Here is a 25,125-nt window from a genome sequence, read left to right as displayed (position 1 = left end):
TCTATACTTCTGTATCTTCACAGAACTACAAGAAACTGACAGGTTTACACCATTCTAGTAGAATTTTTAGCACCTTACCCAGTAATAAATAAATAAAACAGAATAAAATTAGCAATAAAAGATTTAGAAAGAAAAGGACTTATGCTTTACCTAGTGGGCATATGGAGAGTATTATTCCCAACAATGAAAGAGCTTACTTTCTTTTAAAGAAGAAACAGAACAGTTTTGAAAAAAGAAAATAAAAAGACTACATTCTAAGCAAAAAAACTATTTTTTTATTTTCAAAGAAGGATGGTAAGATACAGAATATTTTCAGATCAAAATGCAAATTAGTTACTTCAAATACGAAATAAAACTGAGAAAAAATACTTACAAATTTTATAAAATTCAAAACAACTCAGAGATGAAAGAAAGAATAATGCAAATCGTAAAATATTTAGAAACTAGCAGTAACTGAAACACTAGTCAACAAAACTTGTAGAATATAGTAAAAAACTTGTAGAATTATCTGGTGACAGATGCATAGCCTTATTAAAAAATAATAGTGTCACCAACAGGTTAAATCATAACTCTCCTACAGATATAAAATGAACATGATTAAAGATTTTATTCTGTTCATGAATCAATGAGCAAACCAAGCAGATGTTACATCTGTTCAAAAAAGAATGCAGAAAACAAACCCATTTATAGATCAGGAATATTGAAAATAATTTGCAAATGAAAGTAAAGCTGATTTTCCATAGAGGAGAATGGAAGTCAGTTGAATCTCTAAAATGCAAGACAGAAAGAATTAGCATGACTATAGACAAAAATTGTTTTCCATTGCTCTTTACTTACAACTTGGAAAACTGTAAACAGCTCAAGGAAAATGAGAGGCTAAAATCGGATAATGCAGAAAGGTGTGTTGACTGTGGAGAATGAACAGTTTTCTTTGGAAATATGGATTTGTCCTTATAGTCCTTCTCCCTGTGAGCAAAAGTACTCTCGTAGAAGGAATACTCAAGATCACTAAGTAAGGCCACTCCGTGGTTTGTATAGATTACTTATGGACATACAGTAAGAGTGTTAATTTATTGTACAAGCCTTTTTCAGTTTGTTCTGGTGTAATACACTAACCTGGGATGTTTAAAAAAAAAAACAAAACTCCAGTGAAATAAACCCAAAGGATAAAATACGAGGTACATAAAGATAAGAGCAAATGGTTATGAACTAAAAAAGCAAGCAACGCCTTAGAGAAGAATCCCAATCAATAAACCTAGAAAGAAGCCAGTTGTAGTCGCTGATACCCTATGCTTGGCCATTTGGGAGGCAGAGATGGGGAGGAAAGTAGTTCAAGGTCAGCCCTGGCAAAAAATGTTTAGGAGACCCCATCTCAACCAGTAGCTGAGCACAGTGGTATGCTTGCCTGTCGTGCCAACTAAACAGAGAGGCACATATGAGAGGATCATGGCTCAGGCCAGCTCAATCAAAAGCAAGAATCTACCTCAAAAATAACCAGTACAAAAGGGATGGTGGAGTGGCTCAAATAGCAGAGCACCAGCATAGCAAGCATGAGACCCTGAGTTCAAAACCCAATACTGCCAAAATCATAGACAAATAAGTAAATAAATGGAGAAAGAATGAAGGATCTAGAAAATCACCATTAAAATAGTGCCACTGGCCTAGTGATGTAGCTCAGTGGTACAGCACTTGCCTAGCGATGTAGCTCAGTGGTACAGCACTTGCCTAGCATGTGCAAGGCCCTGGGTTCAATCCCTGGTACAGAAAAAATATTTTTAAAATTTTAATTGTTTAAAGAAACTAATACCATAATAACTATCTTTGACAAAATTTACTAATGAATGTCAAAATTAGGTAGAGGAAACTTAAGCAGAAAAAAAATATTTGCCTAATCCCAAATACCTCCTTAGTAAGTATAGCAATTACAAGTGGAAAAATACTAAATTTACAGTGGCAAACCCCAGCAGACACTAGTAGCCTATGTCAAGATCACATAGCCCTGACAAGGGCTCATCACCTCCATGTCATCTTGTCCAATAAGACTCAACTCAGTCTAATTATAAGAAAACATCAGAAAAACTTAAATGGAGACTCAACATACAAAATAATTGATCAGTTCTATTCTCAAGTCTGAAAGTCATTAAACACAAGGAAAGACTAAGGTCACAGATTGGAAGAAATTAGTACATGACAGCTGAATATAGTGTTGGGTCCCGGTTCAGAAAAAGGACATTAGTGAAAGGCTGATAAAATATGAATAACTGCTGTTCTTTAGCTAGTAGTGTTGCGCCAAGGATAATGTTTTAGTTTTGATAAATGTTCTGTGGTTATATAAGATGTTACCATAAGGAAAGTTGGGTAAAGGATACACAGAAATGTGGTGCTATTTTTGCAGCTCTCCTACAGTCTAAACTTGTCTCAAAATTTGAAACAATAAAGACAAAATACAATTAACAAAGCTAAAATGAATTGTTGGAAAAGAGTTATGAAATAAACATCCTTAAGGCAAATGTAGAGAAGGCATTAAAAAATATAATTTTAATGAGATAGGTTTGGGGTACACCCCAGACCCAGGCATTAATAGATATTTTTTTAAATCCCTGAATGTTTCTGAGAGCCACCTTCACTCATGGTTTGAACCCCAATTCTGTGCTTCTCCCCAACACCTCCATTCTTATACTGTCTTACAGTAATTCTTATTTCGTTTTGGCTTCACTGTTCTGTTAGATGAGTCACCAGACTAAGCCCAGGCCACCAGTGACTTCTAGACTATTCTCTCCAAACCACACCCTTCACAATATGAGACAGAGAGAGGAGAATCCAAAAAGGCTGCAGAGACATTTCACGCCTATAATCCCAGCTACTCTGGAGGTAGAGATCAGGAGGATCACTGTTCCAAGCTAGCCTGGGAAAAATGTTAGCAAGAACTCATCTCAACCAACAAGCTGGGCATGGTGGGGTTTCTATAATCCCATCTATGCAGGAGGCATAGGTAGGAGGATTATTGTCCCAGGTTGACCCCAGGCAAAAGAAGCAAGACTTTACCCAAAAATAACCAAAGAAAAGAAAGGTTGGAGGCCTGGCTCCAGTGGTCCAGTGCCTGGCCAGCAAGTGTGAGGCCTTGAGTTCAAACCTCAATACTGTTAAAATATATATATATATGAAAACTGAGGAAAGATTTTGCTAAAGTGTAGATTCCAGGTTATGAGGTGAAATGTCCTATACTTATTTCATGTCTTCCTAACAAAAACCCTGAGGAGGTGCCGGGGAATAACTTTTTCCCCTTCTAGAGATGAGAATTCTTTCACTCATAGAGCTGGAGTAGCTTGCTCCCAGTTGCACAGCTCCTAAGGGGACATGGAATTCAAAGCTGTTTTTTTTAATACTAAGCCATAATAATTCTACTGTAACCGAGTATTGGCAAGAGCATGCTTCGTTTTATAGCTTTCAGTCAGGTGAATACAGTGTGTTTTACTCACGTTAGCAGTTCCACAGCTGGCTTCACATTCTTTGTTTTTTCCCAATGAGTCTTTAAAACTAAAGGATAAGCCTCATCCTCCCACAGAAGTCTCTTCTTCCCAGAGGAATTTTCATAATCCCACTGAAGGGACAAAGCAAGGCTTTCCAACTCTGAATAGAAGTTGCCCTGCACAGCGTTGCTATGAGTGAGCCTTGGCAGTGATTCCTTTTCAAAGTGGTGGCTGGTGTTCCTTGAATTCATTTGGCAATGCAAGGTATTCTTGTATAAACTATGAATTATGTTCCCAGTGGAGTTTTTGGAAATAATGTTGAATTAGACTTAATTTGAGAACTCCTCCAGCTAGCTTATATCCTTATTCTAAGTATTGAACTGAATGAATCTGCTCTTCAGTCTCTTTTGGTTCTTTTCAGATGAGGATAACTCATCTAATCAGGTCTACATCATTTTTGGATTTGAATAAAACCTTTAAAGCTGATGTGACTTAGCGTAGTAATAACTACTTGAAACATAGGTACAAAGAACAAAGGTAGAAAGAACTGTCAGCTCACAGGGAAAAGGAATGACAGACATCTTCTTCATGGCTAATTGCAAATTGTGCCTGATAAGAAGAGAATTCTCTCTGGTTTGTCTTGTCTTCTAGAGGTCATGCAACATCTCTTGATAGTTACTGACGATGATTATTGTCATTGTCTTGACGTACATCACTCAAAAACTGGTGTATGGAAGTAACAGTCTTTGGAAACTTGTAATTTGGATGTTTACTCATCATCCCAAACTTATCACATTCTAAATTAAATTTCTCTTCTTTCTACCTTGCCTCAAGCAATTTCTCCATCCTAGCTTCTATCTGGCAGAGGCTTCATCATTACCATACTGAATGTGGAGTCACTTTTAATTTCACATCTTCCTTTAAAAGGAATTATAGTAGCTGGCATAGTGGAGCACTGGTATAATCCCAGCACTCAGGAGGCAGCCTGAGCTACATGGCAGGTCTCAAAAGGAAGGAAGAAGAGGCGGGAAGGAGGAGAAAGAGGAGGAGGAGGAAGAAGCCAGGAGTGGCTCAAGCCTGTAATCCTAGCTACTCAGGAGGCAGAGATCAGGAAGATCCCAGTTTGAGGCCAGCCCAGGCAAGAACTCTTCAAGGCCCACTTCAACCAGTGGCTGGGTGTAAAGCACAAACAGAAGAATCATGGTCCAGCCAGGCTTGCAGGCCTGGGCATAAAATGAGACTTATCTTCAAAATAAACATATAAAAAGGGCTGGAAACCTAGCTAAAGTGGTAGAGCAACTGCCTAGCAAGTGTGAGGCCCTGAGTTCATCCCTCAGTATTGAAAGAAAAAAAAGAGAAAAAAAGAAAAAGAATAGTGAGTAGTGCTAAAGAAATAACCATTGAAGTAAGACAGGCCCAAGTTCAAACCCTACCTCCATCTCTTTATTAATTTGTATGCCCTGGAGTCACATTGTGACATTTATAAATGTTCTTACACTATGTCATAGTTGAATACATCTCTTCCATCATTCTCCTTTATCACCCCTCCCCTATTTCTGGAATAGTTTCACTATGTCTCATTTTTCCAAGCTGAGTACACAAGTGCCTTACTATCTCTGCCTCAGATTCTTCAGTCATAAATGGAGAAGATGGTTCTCAAGGTCTGAGCAATCCTTTCTTCCCACTTCATCTTTTCTAGAAAGAATGAACAGATCATGTGCTTGAATTGATCAAGTTATCTTAACCAATTGGAGCCTCAGCTACCCATCTATAATACAGGGATAAAAAGTTGGCTTCATAGCATTATTGTGAAGACTAAATGAGATAAACCACAAAGACTACCAAGCATAGAACTGTTGTATGTTAAGAGTCTAAAGTTATTTAAACTCTGTGTTAGTCAACTTGGACTGCTATAACAAAACACCATGGGCTGGGTGGGTTAAAACAACAGAAATGTATTTTCTCACAGATCTGGAGGTTGAGTGTTTGAAAACTTTGTGCCAGCTGAGTCAGATTCTGGCTTTCAGATAGCCTCCTCAATTCTGTGTTCTCACAGGGCAGAGGGAAGGAGATGGAGAAGATAAGGGAGGAAGGAGAGTGAGAAAGGAAAAGAGAAAGAACACTGTAACGTCTCCTTTTCTGGGTGTGTCTGTGTGTGCATGTCTTTATAAGGGCAATAATTTTATCATGAGGGATTTACCCTCATGACCTCATCTAAACCTATTTATCCCCAAAGCCCCCCTACGTACTAATACCATCATCTTGGAAGTTACAGTTTCAGTATGTGAATTTGGAGAGGACACAATTCAGCTTATTGCAAGTTCTTATTGTGAAAACCAGAGAAGAGGAGCTCTTGAAAAGTATGTCTCAGGGAGTTCATAAGTCAATCTGAAATTGTACTAATAAACTGTCACAAAAACAGTGCAAACTCAGCAGAAAGACTCAATAAAAAGGAAACGTTTTGCTTTATATTCATTCCTTTAACAAAGCCAACCAGGCTGACATGGACATGACAACATTATCCAGGTAGAGTTCTAGAGTAAGATTTGCTGTGGCAAACAGCCAGCTGGCTGGACTATGAAAGGCTCCAAAAACACAGTCCTTTCCTGGACCTCAGGAAAGTACAATGCTCACTTTCACCGTATTATTAATCTTACATTTATCTAAAGGCAATTTCTTTGTGCCTACTATGTGAGTTGTTAACAGTTAATCATTCTGATATTTATAAATTGAGTGCACATATTGTACTAAAAAGTGCCTCTTGAATTTAGCAAATTTGTGAAACTCATATTACTATGCACAATCATGCAGTTATGATTCCTTCCATTTTTAAGAAAGTCACCTTGAATTGGGAACATAATCTCCAATTTTCACCAGTTGTTTATGCAAAGAATACTTTTATGTAACATATATCACAGAGCAAGTGCTATAAGTAGTAATTATGACTGTTATTTAATTCTCGGTAGTCAATCACTTTCCAAATACTAGATATTTCTCCTCTAAGGTTTCCCCTCTCCATTTCTACCACAACCACCTTGACCCAGGCTGGCTTTCTTCCACAGTTAGATAAGTCAGTACTTCTACCAACTTCAGTTGTCTTGACCTGTCTGCTAACCAACCCACAGCCAAATCAGACTTCCTGAAAGACCACTTTAGAGCAACACTTATAGCTTCTCACTTCATTAAGATACTAAATTTAAATACATTTATGTGCCTGATTCTCAGACCACTCTCCATAATCTGACCTTCCAGTCAGCATGCCTTAATTCTGTTTGCCAAAACAAATTCTCTATTGCCAGCAAGACAACCTCTCTAGATTCACAGGGGAAAATGGGAGTGGTGCTCTGAGCTGGGAATCTCTGCTCTTTCTGCTCACTTGTCCTAATCTTATCATTCATCAATATCTACACCAATCATCTCCCGTTCCAATAATTCTTCCCAAACCACTAGAGCTCAGCAATTTCCCCTTTGCTAAGCCTTCAACCACTTAAATGCTCAGTCACCCAAGTCAACACTTCATTATGCATTGTCTCACAAAGCTCATTGGCCCAATGTATGTATTCTCGTATAGGATTTCATTCCTATCAAATAGTTCATTTCCACAAAAATAGAACTTATGTCTTCTTCACTTCCTACCTTATAAAACAGTAGTGGGCATGTAATAATAAGCTGTCACATAGTGACACCATCACTTGTATTTGTTAGACACTCAAAGGCAGGCAGAGGAGTGGGAAAATTTGCAGTGGGAAGGGGAAAGCTTCAGAGTGGGTCCTGAGTGAAGGCTGTTGGCCTGGTGTAGCTGAGCTACAGCAAGGCAGTACCTTCTGTAATTGACTTGGGCAGCACAGTTGGCTTTCTGTCATTGGTCATGAGTAGCTGTAGGGGTGACATTGGTAAAAGGTAGGACAACTGTTAGTCATGAACCAAAACTCTCCCTGCCCATTGCTGTGGAGCTTGTGGTGTCACTTCTAGCATTCAGGTCAGAGTTCTGTCATCGTCAGGGTCTGGCTATTGTCCGTTGCTCTATTCAGTCTCCCACATAAGTCATGCGCTTAGTGCATTAATTAATACATTTCTTTCTTAGGAAATACAATTTTCTATAGAAGATTCACATTTTTTTTAAAAAATAAGTTTTTCTCCCCATAAGTTTGAAGACACAATTAAATCAAGAGATTACAAATACCACTTTTCCTGCATAAAACAGCAAATGAAATTCTAGTTTCAATGAAAATTAGTTCAAAAGCCATAAATTATGAATAAGCACCACAGCCTGATTTTGACATATCCTATAATAAACTCTCTTCCAAACCTATATTCAATTATCAAAAATCCATAAAAGCATTGACATTTACAAAGTTGTTTGGATTTTGTTGTTCCACTTTTACTCCAAAATGTAAAAGGCAAATCCCAAATGAAGTCTAGTTGTTGTTTTCTTTTTTTTTCTTTTTCAATAAAAGGCTGGCTCATTTTCATTTTTTGCCAAAAAAATATCAAATCTAGAATTTTGGGGGCTGTGTATGAAATACCTAAGTTTTCGAGAGGTAATTTTGCCAAATCACAGCTCAATTTCTCTTCTCTACTGCAAACTGAGTGTACTATAATTCTCTTTATGCTGTTCACATTAAATTAGAAACTAAAATTGGTTTTATTCAAAGCTTTATAGCTGGGTTCATTGTTTAGAAAGGTGTCCATTATCTTTTACCTAGAAATAAAATAACCTTTTTTCATAAAAAATGTTGCCCCTTTTCTTACAAATAGAAAAAAATAAAAAATTATTTAAAAAATTTAGCTTGTTTGAAATAGGAATCAATTAGCACACAGTGCTTTAAGGTTCTGAATATTCCAAAGGAAACCAAAGCTGGCTTGGTTTTCCAGAAGTTCCAATGTAGACAAGGACCAGTCCTAAGAAAATGTTAGTATAGACAGATAGATCAACATGAGCAGGAATGAGGAAATGTCCTGGCCTACAAGATTCCATTTCCCTTCAAGAAGGCAGAATTAGAGAAGGTTCCATGGGCTGCTGAGAAGAATGTATATCGTGCTGGTACAGGATGAAATAACTCTGTAGATGTCTGTCAGGTCCATTTGATCTATGGTAACATTCAATTCTAGAGTTTCTTTGCTGATAGTTTTTGTCTGTTGGTGATAGAGGAGTACTGAAGTCTCCCACCACCACTGTGTTGGGGTCTACCTGTGTTTTTAAGTCCAGTAGTGTATGTTTAATGAAGTTAGATGCACCAATATTGGGCACATGTAAATTAACAATTGTTATTTCCTCTTGATGTACTGCTACCTTTATTAGTATGAAATGACCTTTTTTTGTGTCTTCCATCTAATTTAGGTTTGAAGTCTACTTTATCTGATATAAGTATTGCTATTCCTGCTTGTTTTCAGGGGCCATTAGCATGGTAAATCTTCTTCCACCCTTCTACCTAAGACAATGTTTGTTTCTGTCTGTAAGGTGGGTTTCTTGCAAACAACAGATTGTCGAGTCCTCTTTTTTTAACCCAGTTTGCCACTCAGTGTCACTTGGGGGGGGAGCTGAGGCTATTAACATTTGTTGTTAATATTGAGAGGGATGTGGTGATTCCTATCATTTAGTTGTTTTTGTTGTATAAGGCTTTGTGTGTATGCAACTAATTCTACGCTACTCTCTGATCACTTGGCAGCTGCTGTACAGTTATTTGGGAAAGGACTACAGGTAAAGTCCTCAATTTTCCACCACCTAATAAACCCATGTCATTAGTTAATAAAACCCCAGGCCCTTACAACATTGGGATAATTGGCCCTTACCCAGACTGTCCAACTTACCAGCTCACCCCTGGAAGTGTACCATTGCTATTCAGGCAGATGGGTTTTCTCTCTCAAACCATTTACCCCACATCTCTTCTTAAGGGGTGACTACATCTTCCAATAGAAACTTCTTTCCTTTCACAATAAGTCTCTTTCTCTACTGTACTTTCCTTTGTCTATTCATTCTTCTTTTTCCCATCACTGAGATGGTATTCTAAGTTTAAACACTGTACTCAGAACTGAGGAACACCTGGAACACCCCATCTGTGGGTAAACACAACCACACCAAAACCAAGAGCCCAAGTAATACATAGAAAGGGAATGACACAAACACTGGAATGAAAGATGCAATTGGAGTGGCTAGAGCAAGCACTACTGACTAAAGTTTCTCTGAGGTGGTGAGCCTTTAGCAGTTCTTAAATTGGCAGAAATATTTAGGACCTTAATATATGTTGTTGAGTATTTCAAATTCATAGGTCAGTGTGATAACTTACCTGACCATGTCTACTAAACTTGACTTCAACTTCCAAGCTCTCAATTCTACCCCTAATAAAAAGAAAAACTGTGGGCCTAAATGGGGTAATATAAGAGAAATTATTTCATAATTCAGTATTACCTCATCCCAGCTGCCCTTAAGAATATCATGCTTTAAGAAGTAATTTAGCAGACTCTCTCCCAAAAGTGCCTCCAGAACAATTTTTCCTTCTTCACTTTCTTCTTCTGCCATAAAAAATAAATAATCCCTGTATGCAAGGGCAAGACTAAATCAAGCAGCATTAGCACACACACAAATACATACTCACTTATGTACACACTCACACACAAAACTGTTCAAAGACTGCCAGCTTCTTAACTGAGTTGAGAAGGTGAGTGGCTTGGTTTTGGGTGTTTGGAATTCTACCTCTGTTTACTTCTTCTAATTATCACTATCAACTAAGTCATGTGCATTTAGGGTCAGTCGGGGAGAAACAGAAAAAAATGTTGTAGCCCCAAGCTGTCCTTTCTAGGGAAAGAGAAATGTATTCTTATGACAACCCATGATCATTTCTTTATCTGTGGTTTTCCCCACACTAAACTGAACTTCTCCTGGACAGGGGCTAAAATTTCCACAGGGAAGCAAATGGGAAATTCTCTTGGGGTCCAGAGATTCCTGCAGTGTGCATCTTCCCACCTGCAGCACTTACTTCTTGGCAGAGTCAAACCTTGAACTTGAAAGCATTTATATTTTCAGCATTTTGGAAGCCATTGTGAAACTATTTCCAATTTGGCAAGTGCTTCAATTGCTTCACCTCTCCATCCAGCCAAGCAGCGCGAACAATCTCTCCAAGGTGTTCAGCTGCTACTACTGAGCCCAGTGTGGTTGCTATGTGATCTTTAAATAACAGAGTCTGATGTTTCTACTTTTCCAGCATTTGAGGAATAAGATCAACATCCTTGATAGCAGCAGTTAAGCTGAGTTGTGTTGATGAATTGAGTAGAAGGAGCCTGTGCTGGGGTAGGACTAGGGTCCCGTCTGCTCAAGACTGATTATGAGTGACTGATAGTGAGCAACCAGGCTGAAGTCATGCTTTGATAGCAAGGTGGTTTGGAATAGGATACAGTCCTTTCTTCTAAGTATTAGAGATAAAGGACTGGTCTTGTAGTTGGGAGTCAGTTTGACTATTTCCAATTAAAGTGATTCACTCTTGACTACATTAGTGGCAAGAATGAAGTAAAGTGAAGAAAAATAAAGCAAATTGTTATAAGGATATTTTAAAGTGTAAAAAAAAGGATTTCAGGGGGAATAGAAAGTTTTTAACCATTTTCTATTTCACTTCAGTAGCAATATACTGATGTTTATGAAATGCAATTAAGAAATAGAAAAAAATAAGTGAGCAGGAAAGGGGAAGGAGGGAAGGAAGGGAGGAGGGAAAGAAGAAGGAAGGGAGGGAAGAAGGAAGACTTTTAGCTCTTTTTCTGTTTTAACTGCCAGTTTTGTTCTTCCCAACACTGTAACTGCATTATTAAAGTGTAGAATGAAAAATTACATGAATTCAGATGTGCACACTATGTCACTATAACACAGATATGAGAGAACGATCGATGAAGATCAATTCTGACAGAGAAGTAGATTTAGAATTGGGAATCCAGGTTCTTCGTGTTATAAATTAAATTTTATCTGCCTTGCAAACTAAAGAAGAAAAATCTAAAATCAAGCAAACCAGCCACCAACAGACAGACATGCCTTTTAAATATGGACTGATAAATTTAAACTTTCTGCACACAATTTTAATGGTAGTGGGTTCCCTCACAACATTTCCAAAATCTGTGACTTTGAGCCTAGCCCCATGCTGTCAGCCCACTGAAGCTCATTTGAATGAAATGGGAAAAAAAAATCCAAACTGCACTACAGTGCGTTAGTATTTTGGTGTTAACATTTGGTTTTAAAAGCAAACCTCAAATTTGGATTATCAATGCAATAATTTGACAGCATTAGTTGCAGTTGGTAAGAAAAATGAGTTCTTTTTTTGAATCTTTCAGCATTACAAAGAAACAAGGACACTCAATATCTCCAGCACAAGTTTTATCTCATGGGCACCTGTGCTCTAATATACTTCCTCATATATACTTATGCTTAAAAAATGTTAATAGCTATCAGCTTCTCATAAAATTCACCATTATAATTTCATTTATCTTTATCACAAATGTCCTATGGAGAGGATTAAAGAGTTGAATTATAATTTTCTTTGAAACTTTCTGTGTCAACCGACTCTTATTAAACATAGTTAAATGTGAATTTTGGTTTCTAAAGAGAGCATGGATTGTGGGGGAAAATGAATCAGCAAAACATCTAAGATGATGTGAGTGAGGGAAAATGCTTAGGCAAAACCCCCAACAAATTAGAAAGTTATTAATGACACAACCTGAGGCTATGAGAAGTACAGCAGAGAGAGTGGCAACAAGAGTGACAACCAGGTCCACCACTCTGATCAGGAGTAGGTAGGGGAGGAAAAACAGTTTTGGCATTCCCATGCAGTTTCCATGTAACTTCTAGAAGAGGGAAAGCACACACAATATTTTGGTTTGCCTGTTAAAATATATGCATTTTAAATTTTTATTTAGAATTGAATGAATTTAATAAAGCAAAATGTAACTATGACCATTGGTGCAGGTGTAAGCAATGCCCTAAACTAATAAAACTAGTCAGCTGTGAAAACTCTTGAAGGTGTTTGATGGTTTCTCAGAGGTCTCATGTTGCCTCTGGATAATCATAATGCTAAATGAGTCAAAATTAAGATTGGTCACCTGATGCAGACTCCTGAGAAAGCCTGCTGTGTTGGCAATCACTTGCTCCAAGTTCAGTGAAATCAGAATTTGTGGGCTCTCTGCCATTGTTCTAAGAAGCCAAGAACTCTGACTACGTATGCGACTGACAAAGTACCCACTGCTCTAATTTGGATGTGATTTGTCCCCTGAGGGTTCATGTGCTGACAGCTTGTCTCTAGTGGTGTGATGTGGGAGAGGGTGTCCTTTAAAGAGGTGGGTCTCGTGGAAGGTGGCTAGTTCTGGCCATAGGTGCTGGTCTTGGAAGTGATTAAAGTAGTCCTTCCAGACTTTTCTCTGGAATTATTGCTGTGACAAACCTGAGCCCCACCCTCAAATCACTCTCTGGCTTCCTGTTTGACAATTTAATCTCTCCCTTTATCTCCCACCATAAGGCCTTCACCAGCTGATGCCAGCACATCCCTTGAACCTCCAAAATTGTGAGCTAAATAAACTTCTTTTCTTTATAATGTAGACTGCCTCACGTGTTTCTTTTTATGAACTAACACATTTTCTCACCCAACTCTGCCATTTTGATCACAGAATCCTGTTTAGGTGAATGTGTCAGCTGGACTCTCACTTCCTCCAGGAAGCCTTCCCTGATGATGGCTACTTGATCTTGCTGGAGCCGCCACTTGAAATGCTCCAAGGTGCTCTCTAAAAAGTTCATTATTCTCTTCTCTTTCCACACTCTGTGGCACCTGCCCCAATAGTCTTGCCCCTACAGAAGAAAAACCAATCATCATTTTTTAATTTCTATACACCTTAGCAAGTTAAAAATCACAGTAGCTGTTTGGTATATCTTGCTTACTATGCATTGCTGTTCTGGATACCATATGTGTATGAATTCACATCTCCAAATGTCACTCAGGTAGGCAGTACTTTTATCCCCATTTTTCAAATAAGGAAATTGAAACATGGTAAGGTTAGATAAGTTGTCTCAGATCAGAGCTGGGACATACCTGAAATCTTTCATACACAAGACAATCAAATTCACCAATATGCTAGGTTTTATATTCGACTAGACAACCAACGTTAGCATGACTTGTTTCCTAAAGTCCCCTCACCCATAACAATTGATTCTGTTAAAAGACGGCTTTTGTGTGTGTGTGTGTGTTACAACGATAAGTTTCTGAGTGTTAAGACTTGGTGCCAGGCTAATTAAGTTCCAGCACAGTGGGGACAAGCCTGAAATAGAACTTTGGGCCACCTGGCTTGTGCCAAGCAATGCTTTCTGGGAATCACCATGAGCAGTGGTTTGTTTACACCTAATAGGACAGTTGCCACTCTGTGTGGCTATGTATATAGGCTGTCAAGTTTCTCTCTTTCCCTCTCTCTCTCTCTCTCTCTCTCTCTCAGTGTATTGGTTCTTTTTGCTTACATGGTAGTTAAGGCTGTATTTTATAGTTTGTATCAATTTTTTTATTGCAGCTAGGACAAAGAACCACAAACTTTAAGAACATATCTCAAAGGTTGGAAGCAGGTCTGCAAGGTCCTGCTGAGTTTTCTTCACATTTTTACAAGACAGAAATCAAGGTGTCACAGAGCTGTTACTTTTTTGGAGACGCTAGGAAGGACCCAGCTTTCAGATGCAGCGTAAGCTCCCCAGCTCAGCTCGGCAACATCTGCAAGCCAGTGGCAGCACTAGTGGGTTGAGCCGCCTCACCTGGACGCTCCCTGAGCTGCCCTCTGACATCTGCCTTCCCCTTGTCATTTGGGCTTCTCAGGGGATCACACCGCACCCATCCTGACAATCCAGGATGATAGTCTTGTGTTAAAGTTAGCTGATTAGCAACCTTAATTCCATCTGAAAAGTTCCTCTGAGCAGCGTCTAGATTAGCTTTTGACTGAATATCCAGAGGACAGGAATTCTTCAGAAAGATGAACAAACATAAGGAGGTTTCCTTGGCTAGAAGTTAAGAACGTCTGTGCTTGATTTTGCCATTCCTTAGTCTGTGTGTCCCACATGTCACCTGTTAATAACAAATACAATGAAACTAGGAATCCAGATAAATTCTGATAAAAAGGTTTTAATCAAGTAAGTCATTTGATGACTTCCTTTTATATTTTATAAATATATTATAATAATTTATAATTTATAAATATATAAATATAATCTTAAATATATGTGAATAGCATTCAGTGACTTGGATCTAATGGTAAACTATGCATGTTTGCGTTAACTTATTCTCTGAGAATTAAGAGCATCTGACAATTATGACAATATCATTCTTAATGATAGATTTTAAAATAGAAAATGGGAGCAAATTTATGAAAATACTATACTTTTGCTGGCTTTTTTCTTTAATCATCAATAAAACTGCCCATAAAATAATTTCTACATCATGCCTAAACTCTATATGAGTCTACACACACATTAGTTACAAGCACAGAGACAGTACAATAGGCAAGAGAAAATATATTTTTTAGAGATAAACTAAATTGAGTAAAATGTACAATTGGTCAGAGTTGTTCTATACTTTCAATCCTCAAGGATTTGAGAATTTTGTGTATTCTGACAAAGAAACCACATGTCCCTGACAATCACTTTGGACAATATAGAACACGAAGAAATGTTCAGTTTACTGCACTGAATGAGTGCATAAGTGAGGCTTGGTGTTGGTGGCAAGTCATGACATCCTTTATGAAACACTTAATGAAATAATATAAGAGTCAGCCCTACTTTTCTCAGCCATGAAAGGTTATAATTAGATGCTATGTAAGATCCTGTCCAGCTTCCCATTCTATAATCATGATTTACAGTCATTTCCAACCTGAGTTCTCACTCTTTCATCCCAGATATTCACAAATGTTCATATACAGTGAAAATGTCAACAGAATTTTTCCTGGGGAAAATTTTTAAAGCAATTAAAACAAGATTGTCATAAGATTTCATGTAGAGCCTGAGAAGTGCATCTTGCTTTCCTTAACCGTTACAGATCCAAAATACTGTGAATTCTTAAGAAATTGGTCAGTTGCTCTAAATGGGAAGCCAGAGACAGTGTGGTGAGGAAGAAAGGGTCTGGCATTTCTGGGTGTTTGCTGAAGGGGAGACATTGGCAAAACTCTCACCCTCCTGTGGCAAGACTGGACACAGAGCACACTGCTTCCCTGACCTATAGGAGACAAGGGCTCCCTGGACAAGGGCCATTTCACCTCAACAATCAAACTCTTTGTGTGGCTGGACACAGCTCTTTCCAAAGGCTGTGGGAAGTGGGTTACACCGAGCTGTTAAATAGTGCCCGCCCACAGGCATTGGCTCCTGATATTAAAAGAAAAAGATACCTGCAAATTGATTGTACGCACAAGTTGAAGGGCATTACATGCCTAGATCATCAGAGAAAGGAAGTTTAAAAATCTCCAGCAATTATTCCACTGCCTTAGATGCTCGTGGTTCATGATCCCTCACCTCTGGTGTTTCCCCTGCTCTAACTGAAGGCCATTTCCTCTTGGTCTGTCAACAATGGAAATTGAAAACAGCTGCTCACCAATCTTTTGAATAATAGGGTCTCTGTGCACATCATGCTGGCAAGTCTTTAAGGTCACCTTCAATACCTGCAGAGGTCAGAGAGCAGAAGAATTTTGAAATTGAAAGGTGCCTTAGTAATCATCAAATCCAACTTCTGCCAAAACAAGAGTATTATCTGTAACTTCCACTTTGGGCTCTCCTTTTCCTCTGCATGGGGCATCTGTGATCTCCCGAGGCAATATATGTCTAATTGAGATCAATTGAATTGTTAGAAACATCATGCTTATATTTAACTGAAACTTAGTTATAGCGTCTATGCTGTCTTATTCTGTTATCTAGGTCAAACAAAATTAACAGTTACTAACTCTGTATTCCCTCAAATGCTTCATTCTAGTTTAAATATGGCCATGTCTTCACATAAAATGGTTTACATTCATCTTACTCTCCTCTTTCAGATTTATTTTTACATGCTTTATATTTTTTGAATGCCCCATTTTATAAAGTGATTCAAGTAAAGAATGCTGTATGCAATTCAGTAAAAATTAATGACCTACAATCATAGACAAAAAACATGGCTGAATCTCACAAATAAAATACTCGATAAAATAAGCAGGGCACACAGTGATGCAGTGTATTTCAGTTCATATAAATTTGAAAACTAACTTGCTTAGGAAAGCACAGATAGATGATAGAACTTTGAATAAAAAGTGAGTTGATTTTTCTAAATGATGTGATGGTTTTACTTCTCAGGGAAGAATGGAAGCTTGATTAGGAAAAGAACATGGGGCTAGGTTCAAGGATGTGTTAGAATGTAAGGAACATTCTATTTCTTAATCCAATAGTGAAAACATAGAGTGGTATCAAACAAGTGGTGTTCCAAGTTTATCAGGTGATTCCATTTGTATATGACCCTCTACTTATTCTAAACATGTCTACACTGCTTCTTTTTGTGATCCTAAGCATTATCTGTTGACTTTACTACTACAGAAAATGAGGATTTATCTCTTTCACTAACACATCCCCAGACACACCGTACACATGCATATTTCTGTCCTCACAACTTTGGTTATAAATATTTCCATTATCATGACAATGAATTCAGTAATCATGGTGAGTCTTGTAGTATCCTTCTCCTGAATTCCTTGTTTTCCTTGGAGTTAGTAATTGCTTTTGTTTGTTTATTTACTTGGTTTTCAATGTTCTTTTCTTTCCCTATTGTGTAAATTTCTTCTTAATTCATTCAGTACGTGCTATATTTGTCAGAACTATAACTGCTGTATGAAATCTTTCCAAGACTGGAACTGGATGATACTACATTAAGTGAAGTAAGTCAGGCACAGAAAGACAAATACTGCATGTTCTCACTGATATGTGAAAGCTTAAACAATTATCTCCTTGAAGTAGAAAGTGTAGTCATGGTTATCAGAAGCTAAGAAGGCAACAGGGGTGTGGGGGAAGAGAGGTACAGGGTGCAGCTAGAGAGGAGGGAGGAATAACATCTAATGTTCTATAGCATGATAGGATAACTATGATTGACAATAATTAACTGTAGATTTGAAAATTGTTAGTAGAGAGAAATTTCCAACACAAAGAAATGACAAACATTTGAGGTGATAAATGTGTCAATTACCCTCATCTCACCATCATATATTGTACACATGTATTGAAATACCACACTCTACACCATAAATATGTACAATTATGTGTCAATTAAAATTATCTGTCAATATCTATACATCTACACCTATGTATCTATATAAATACATATATGTATCTTTTCCAGAGGTGCTGACTATCTCTGTTCAAACCTTGTTGCTCACTCAGCACCTCTTTTCTCATCCTGAGTCTTCCTTTCTCTTCTCTTTTCTTGACCTTCGTTTCCTTGATCCCATGACTTCCTCCTTTGTGATTAATTCCCATATTTTCTTGGAACACATTCCTTTGTAATTCTCTGCTAAGAGTTACATGGAAAATGAAATATTTGAGTCTTTAAATATTAAAAAAATGTCTTTATTCAGCCTTCTCACTTAAATGATGGATTTCATATGTATATAATACTAAGATTAAGAATCATTTTTCCTCAGAACTGTGTTCCATTTTCTTCTGGTTTCTAGTGTTATTATTGAGAAGTCTGCTATCAGGCAGATTATTGGGCTTTCATATGTAGTCTTAAATCGTCTCTCTGAAAGACTTTGTGATCTTCTCTTTGTGCATCTTACAATGACATTTTACAGTAATCCATCTGGTTGTGCATCTACTGTCTTCATAGTGTGTGGATACACTGCAAGCAACTCCATTCTGCAAGCATCAGTCCTTCAGCTCTGTGACACGGTCCTGAATTTCTCTTTAATAATTCCCTCACCCCTGTTTTCATACTTCTTTTTGCCTAGGTCTCCAATTCAGACTTTTAAACTTCTGGAATAATATTTTACTTTTCTAATCTTTTCTCTCCATTTTCTCTACTTTGTCTTTTGCTCTGCTTTCTGATATTTGTCAACCTTTGTCATTCTATAGTTGTAATCATTTTCTGTATTTATTTTTTTTTATTTGCAAGAACACTTTTTAACCACTTTATATTCACTGTGATGGTATAATTTATTTATTTTTAATTTTTTAATCCATGCCAGCCTGGGCCACAATTCTCCTACTTATGCCTCCCATGTGGCTAGAATGACAGGCACATGCCTCCATGCCCAGTTTGTTGGTTGAGATGGGGATCTCTCTAACTTTTTGCTTGGGCTGGCCTCAAACTATAATCCATCTGATCTGCACTACTCAAGTAGCTGAGATTATAGCCATGAGCCATTGTGCCTGGCTTTATATTTATTTTTAACTAATAAAGACTAAAAATGTACGTATTTATGGATTATCATGTGATGCTTGAGATACATAAATTGTGACATTTTAAAATATGAATAAACATCGATCTCCTTAAACACTTATCATTTCTTTATAGTGAAAAAAATTTAAACTTCTTTCTGCTATCTTTTTGAAATATACATTATATTATTACTATCTACAATCACCCTACTGTGTAATAGCACATCAGAGATTCTTCACTCATATCTAAGTTAGTTATCATTAACTTAGTTATTACCCACAGATCAATGGGTATTTTAAATTTTTCATCAATACATTATAAACAACCATACGTATTTCTGGAGTGAATGGAAAATGTAATGAATGTATGCAATGTGTAATAATCTAATCAGGGTAATTAGCATCTCCATCTGTTGAACATTTACCTTTTTTGCATTGAGAGACTTCAAGTTTCTTCTGAGACCACTACTTTGGTTCATGAATGCTCCTTACATGTAGTGTCCCATTCTTATTTCATCAGTGAGATAGCTTGTCTTGTCTCTCTGATGATAGTTTTCAGTTTTATCTTTTAAGTTACCTTCTTTCTCTATTGTGTTATTTCCTCCAAACTCCTTTCGTTGCTTTGGCACTACAGCGGTAAGTTTGGGTAGTTGTAACAGAGACCGTATGTCCTGGGGAAACCTAAATTGTTTACTCTTTGGCCCTTTATAGAAAAAGTTTGCCAACTCCTGCTTCAACTCACTGATAAAACATATTCAGTCAGGTAGCAGTGGCTCATGCCTCTTATCCTAATTACTCAGGAAGCAGAGAACAGGAGGATCAGAAGCCAGCAGAGGCAAATAGTTAGCAAGACCCTATCTTGAAAAAACTCATCGCAAAAAAGAGCTGGTGGAGTGGCTCAAGGTGCAGGCCCTGAGTTCAAACCCCAGTACCACAAAAAAAAAAAAAACACATTAACTATGACAAGACTAAGTGTAACCTCAGTGGGGAAGCCCCAGACTTGTGCAAAGGCTGATATTGATTCATTAATTAGATCAATTAGACAGTTAACAATAAGTCTATTAAACCCCATAGTCTTCAGGTCATGCACATCAAGTACAGAACCTAAAACATTGATGTCTATTTTAAATAAATTGTTTTATAAGGTAAGAAATCCCCTATTGCTTGCTGACCAAGGACTGATAACATTCAAACACAAAGGAATCACTGTACATATACACAATGGAATTTTATGCAGCCATGAAGAAGAATGAAATGTTATCATTCACTGGTAAATGGATGGAATTGGAGAACATCATTCTGAGTGAGGTTAGCCTGGCCCAAAAGACCAAAAATCGTATGTTCTCCCTCATATGTGGACATTAGATCAAGGGCAAACACAACAATGGGATTGGACTTTGAGCACATGATAAAAGCAAGAGCACACAAGGGAGGGGTGAGGATAGGTAAGACACCTAAAAAATTAGCTAGCATTTGTTGCCCTTAACGCAGAGAAACTAAAGCAGATACCTTAAAGCAACTGAGGCCAATAAGAAAAGGGGAACAGAACTAGAGAAAAGGGTAGATCAAAAAGAATTAACCTAGAAGGTAACACACACGCACAGGAAATTCATGTGAGTCAATGCCCTGTATAGCTATCCTTATCTCAACCAGCAAAAACCCTTGTTCCTTCCTATTATTGCTTATACTCTCTCTACAACAAAATTAGAAATAAGGGCAAAATAGTTTCTGCTGGGTATTGAGGTGGTGGTAAGGGGGGGGGGATGGGAGAGAAATGACCCAAGCCTTATATGCACATATGAACAATAAAAGAAAAAAAAAAACAAAGGAATCACTGTAGAAGATGTTCACGGGCAGGATTCCCGAACCCTGTACATGAAGTCACAGGAATTCTAAGAATTCCCCAAATAGATTATAAGGAACATTAGTCTCATGAAAGAGAAAAAAATATTAATGCTCATTGTAATGAATTTGTGAATTTTTTTTTGTCAGTACTGGGGTTTAAACTCAGGGCTTCATGCTTGCTAGGTGGGCACTCTACCACTTAAGCCACTCTATCAGCCCTTTTTCCTGATGGGATTTTTCAGATAGGGTCTCTTGAACTATTTGCCTAGGCTGGCTTCGAACCACAATCTTCCTGATCTCTGCCTTCTGAGAAGTTAAGATTACAAGAATAAGCCACTGTCACCCTGGCTAACTTTTTTTTGGCAGTACTGGGATTTAAACTCAGAGCCTTGCTCTGACTGGGCAGGTGCTCTGCCACTTGAGCCTGTGAAATATCCTTTATGACTTTCTCCCTCTCAAAGAGTTATATCAGCTTATGAAAGATTCTGAGAAGTCCTGTAAAAGAAAACTAACTTTTCAATGCAAATATTAATCATTCTTCTAATTCTGAAATTCTATGACTCCATATTAACTGTATTTCTATCATCAGAAACATTATCAAGTGATATCATTGATACTAACCAAAATGATTGATGATTTTTTCCAAAACTCCAACCATTTTATGTCCTCTTGTCTAGTATGGCAGTTCTTCCTGGGAGTTAGACCAGAAGAAGCCAACAGCAAAGGAAGACAGAGGTAGAAGACTAAGACAAATAGTGTTAGTCATTGTTGCCTCCCTCTCCCTCATTCTAAGGCCGATGGAAAGGAATGGGTGGAAGATAAAAACAATAGCTAAACAAATGGGATCATCCACAACTGTGAAAGCAACCAGAATTCTCTGTACTTGGCCACCAGTGAGCAGATGGCAGGACAAGGCCCAGCAAGTTTGCCGTAGAGCTTGTCTGTCCAAACTCCAACAGTACTGACACTGCATTGGTGAGAACTGATGCTCTGAAGAAGCCACAGCTGTGTTGAAGATCCTGTGTTGATTGGTTGACTAAAACTTCTTGATTATGGAAGGATGGACTCTTGCACATCAAGGGCCCAAATTATCTTGGGCCGTCTTTAGTCCAGTTAATAGTATTTACTATTAAGCTTTGTATTGGATTCTTGTGACTACTTAAATGTATGCTAAACGGCAGATCTCTAACTTCCACCAACACTAAAGCCAAGAATCTTAAAAGATAACATCTGAAACTACACAAGAGAGGTCCCTGCTCTGCCATAGCCTGCCTATCTGATACCCCATCAATGTATTTGGTAAATGCATTGATTTGTGACTTCCTTTTGTTCTGTGACTATAAAACTTCGTGTAACCTCTTCCACAGTGTAGCATGTTACCCGGGATAACCTGAATCCATGTTCCCAGGCTGTGGTCATTCATATTTGGCTCAGAATAAACTGTTTCTTATTTCCCTTTGGAGCAAGAACTGTATTTTATGTCAACTTTAGTATGGAGATTTGTTGGCATTAATACATGACACTTCTGTCATCTCCTTTGCCTTGGAGTCCTCTCTATTATACCTGTATGCTGATCATCCTTCTCCCTCCTGTCACTGGCAATTCTAGTCACTAATCAAAAGAAACTGTTTAAGCAGCATCTTATGCCTTGGCTTATAAACTACTAATAAAATACTATGAACATTATGCTCTGGGAACCACACACTGCCTACATACTCAGAAAGATCCAGCCCTATGAAAATGGTCCCAGTGAAAGAGGGTGCTCTCCATTTCCATGTGCTTGTAGTGATTTACTTTCCGCTGCATTCTCATTCAGGAGTATTATCATTCCCATTTTGTAGATATACAAACCAAAGCTCAAAATGATTATGTAACTCAGCAAAGGTCTCAGAATAAAACCTGAATTCAAACTTAAATATTCTATGTACAAGTTACAAATTTTCTAACAGATCATGTTGCCTATCCAAATATTCTACAATTCAGTCAGCCTAGTAAATCTATCAAAAAAAAAATCCACAAACAAGTGATAAGAGGTTTGCTTGCATCTCTTACCAGTTGCTAATAGTCACAACTTAAATATTGTATGTTGGGGATCTTACCAGGCAAAAATATAATGCTAAGTAGTTCATGGTTTCTTGATGCTGACATTCTTCTCTCTTTAGATGAGCGAACAAAGGAAAGGGACTTGTTCTTTTGGTGTGTCTCTTCTGTGTCAGGAGACTTTGTGCCATATATTTATATCTGTCTTCCCATTTATTTTCACTAGCAAATTATAAGTTAGAAAAATGCTAGTTTTATCTCCATATTCCAGATGACAAAGCAGATTCACTAATGTTCCCTGACTTGCTTAGTACCACAGAGGTATTGGTGATGAGGTAAACTGTCACCCTAGGCAGGTAAAATTCTGCTGCAACAGGACTATGTTCACCCACATCAGGTTCTTGCTGCTTTTTTATTCATTCCTACTGATGGTTTCCCTGAGATTTCAATAGTGTTTGCAATGTTACCTATAATTTATTTTAATAAGTGCTTCTCCCAGACACTTCTTTCCTTTCTCTTCTTTAATAATGGTAAGTCTTTTCTTACCTTTGAGACTGAAATTCATAGTTCCCAGTGTCAATAAAGCAAACCAGATAATTGGAGAAGACCCTGTGCAACCACCAGCAGATGTCTGATAGTTAAAGGCCCCCAATGCCACCACATGACAACTCTGTGTTACTTTTATTACTTGTGTTAGAACTGAGTAGAAATACAAATGAAACATCAAAATTTGTGAGGTAAAGTTAAAGCAGTATGTCAAAGAAATTAAAACCTTAAATATTTATATTAGATAAAAAGAAAAATGAAAATCAATGACTGAAATCCCACATTAAGAAATTAGAGAAAAGAAGAGCAAACTAAACCCAAAATAGATAGACATAAGAAAAGTAAAAAAGATAAAAATAAATAAATTAGAAAATAAAGAAAATCAATTAAGATACAGATTTTTTAAAAAATTCAATGAAAGTAGTATCTCTAGCTAGAATGATCGAGAAAATAAAGGAAAGAAACCTAAATTACCATTATCAGGAATGTAAGAGATGACAAGATATGTTTAATATTAGAAAGTCAACCGGTGTCTAATTATCCTACAGACATTAAGGAAAAAACAAGTTAAAGATATTAAATTTATAATTATAAACCTGAACACAGGCACACAAAAACCCCAAACCCTACATCCATAATTGCTTTTCTCATGAATTCTATCAAATATTTAAGAAAGAAAGAAATAGTAATAGGCTCATGGCTACAATCCTATCTACTTGGGATGCTAAGCTTGGGTGGTTCTCAGTTTGAGGCCAGCCCAGGCAATTAGTTAATGAGATCCCATCTCCAAAACAACCAGAACAAAATGGATTTGAAGTTGTAGCTCAAGGGGTAGAGTGCTTGCTTTGTAATCATGAAGCCCTGAGTTCAAGCCCTAGTCCCACCAAAAAAAAAAAGCCCAGAAGAGAGGATTTTGAATGTTTTCACCATAAAGAAATGATAAATGCTTTAAGAGATAGGCATATTTTATACAATGTACACATGATACTCCATCTATGTGTACATTTTCATCAGTTAATAAAAATAAAATATGTATCTTTAAGAGTAAATTACAGATGAAAAAACTGAAGAAGTGTGGTGGAGGGGAGTTTAGAGGAGTCTGACTAAAATCTAGATAAAGACAGTCTTTGTCAGCTGTCTTTTCCTACTTCAGACTTCAGGTCCCTGTCCTATTTGGCTTTCCCACCCTGTGAGACCCAGGCAGGTCACACCCCTGCAGGAAATCGCCAGCCATGATGACAGATAACAGCCCCATCTCCCAGGGTTTGGTGAGAGAACCCTTCTTTCTCCAGTAGCTCTTGTTATAAGCTTCCTGGGAAGGACCCCAAACACTGAGGTAGTCCCTTTGGGCTGTTCTATACTATTTCCTTCATGCTTTGAAATCTTCTCATCCTCCTCTGCTATTAAAGTAAGATAATACAGAAGTGTTCCTCCCCCTTCCTCCTCCTCCTCCCACAAGCAAAACGGTGCATGTGCATCATTGGCCTTGGGTGTGTGTCTCCTCCAAGATAAGTGAAAGAAAGTATCTGGTCCAACCCACAGAGCACAAGAGCTTTTTTCCAGGCTAGGGTGACAGGCCTGAATAATTGTACCAAGGACAATGGGTATATTCCTTGGCAGAGGAAGCAAACATCAAACCTATTGGAGAGCAGGGCAGACATAAACACAAAGGGCCCTGTATCTCTTACCATTTAGTTTCACAAGGCCTCCTCTAATATTTTTCCATTATAGGCTTTCAACAAATTACCACCAAAAAATTACTAGAAAGGTACCACCTTTGTGGAGTGTGGCTGGAGTGTGGCTGGAGTCATACACCCCTCCCAGACATCCTTCTACTCC

Source organism: Castor canadensis, chromosome 3 (genome assembly GCF_047511655.1).
Source record: "Castor canadensis chromosome 3, mCasCan1.hap1v2, whole genome shotgun sequence".
NCBI classification, from domain to species: Eukaryota; Metazoa; Chordata; class Mammalia; order Rodentia; family Castoridae; genus Castor; species Castor canadensis.
The sequence above is the reverse complement of the archived record's forward strand: the minus strand, read 5'-3'. Positions refer to the sequence as shown.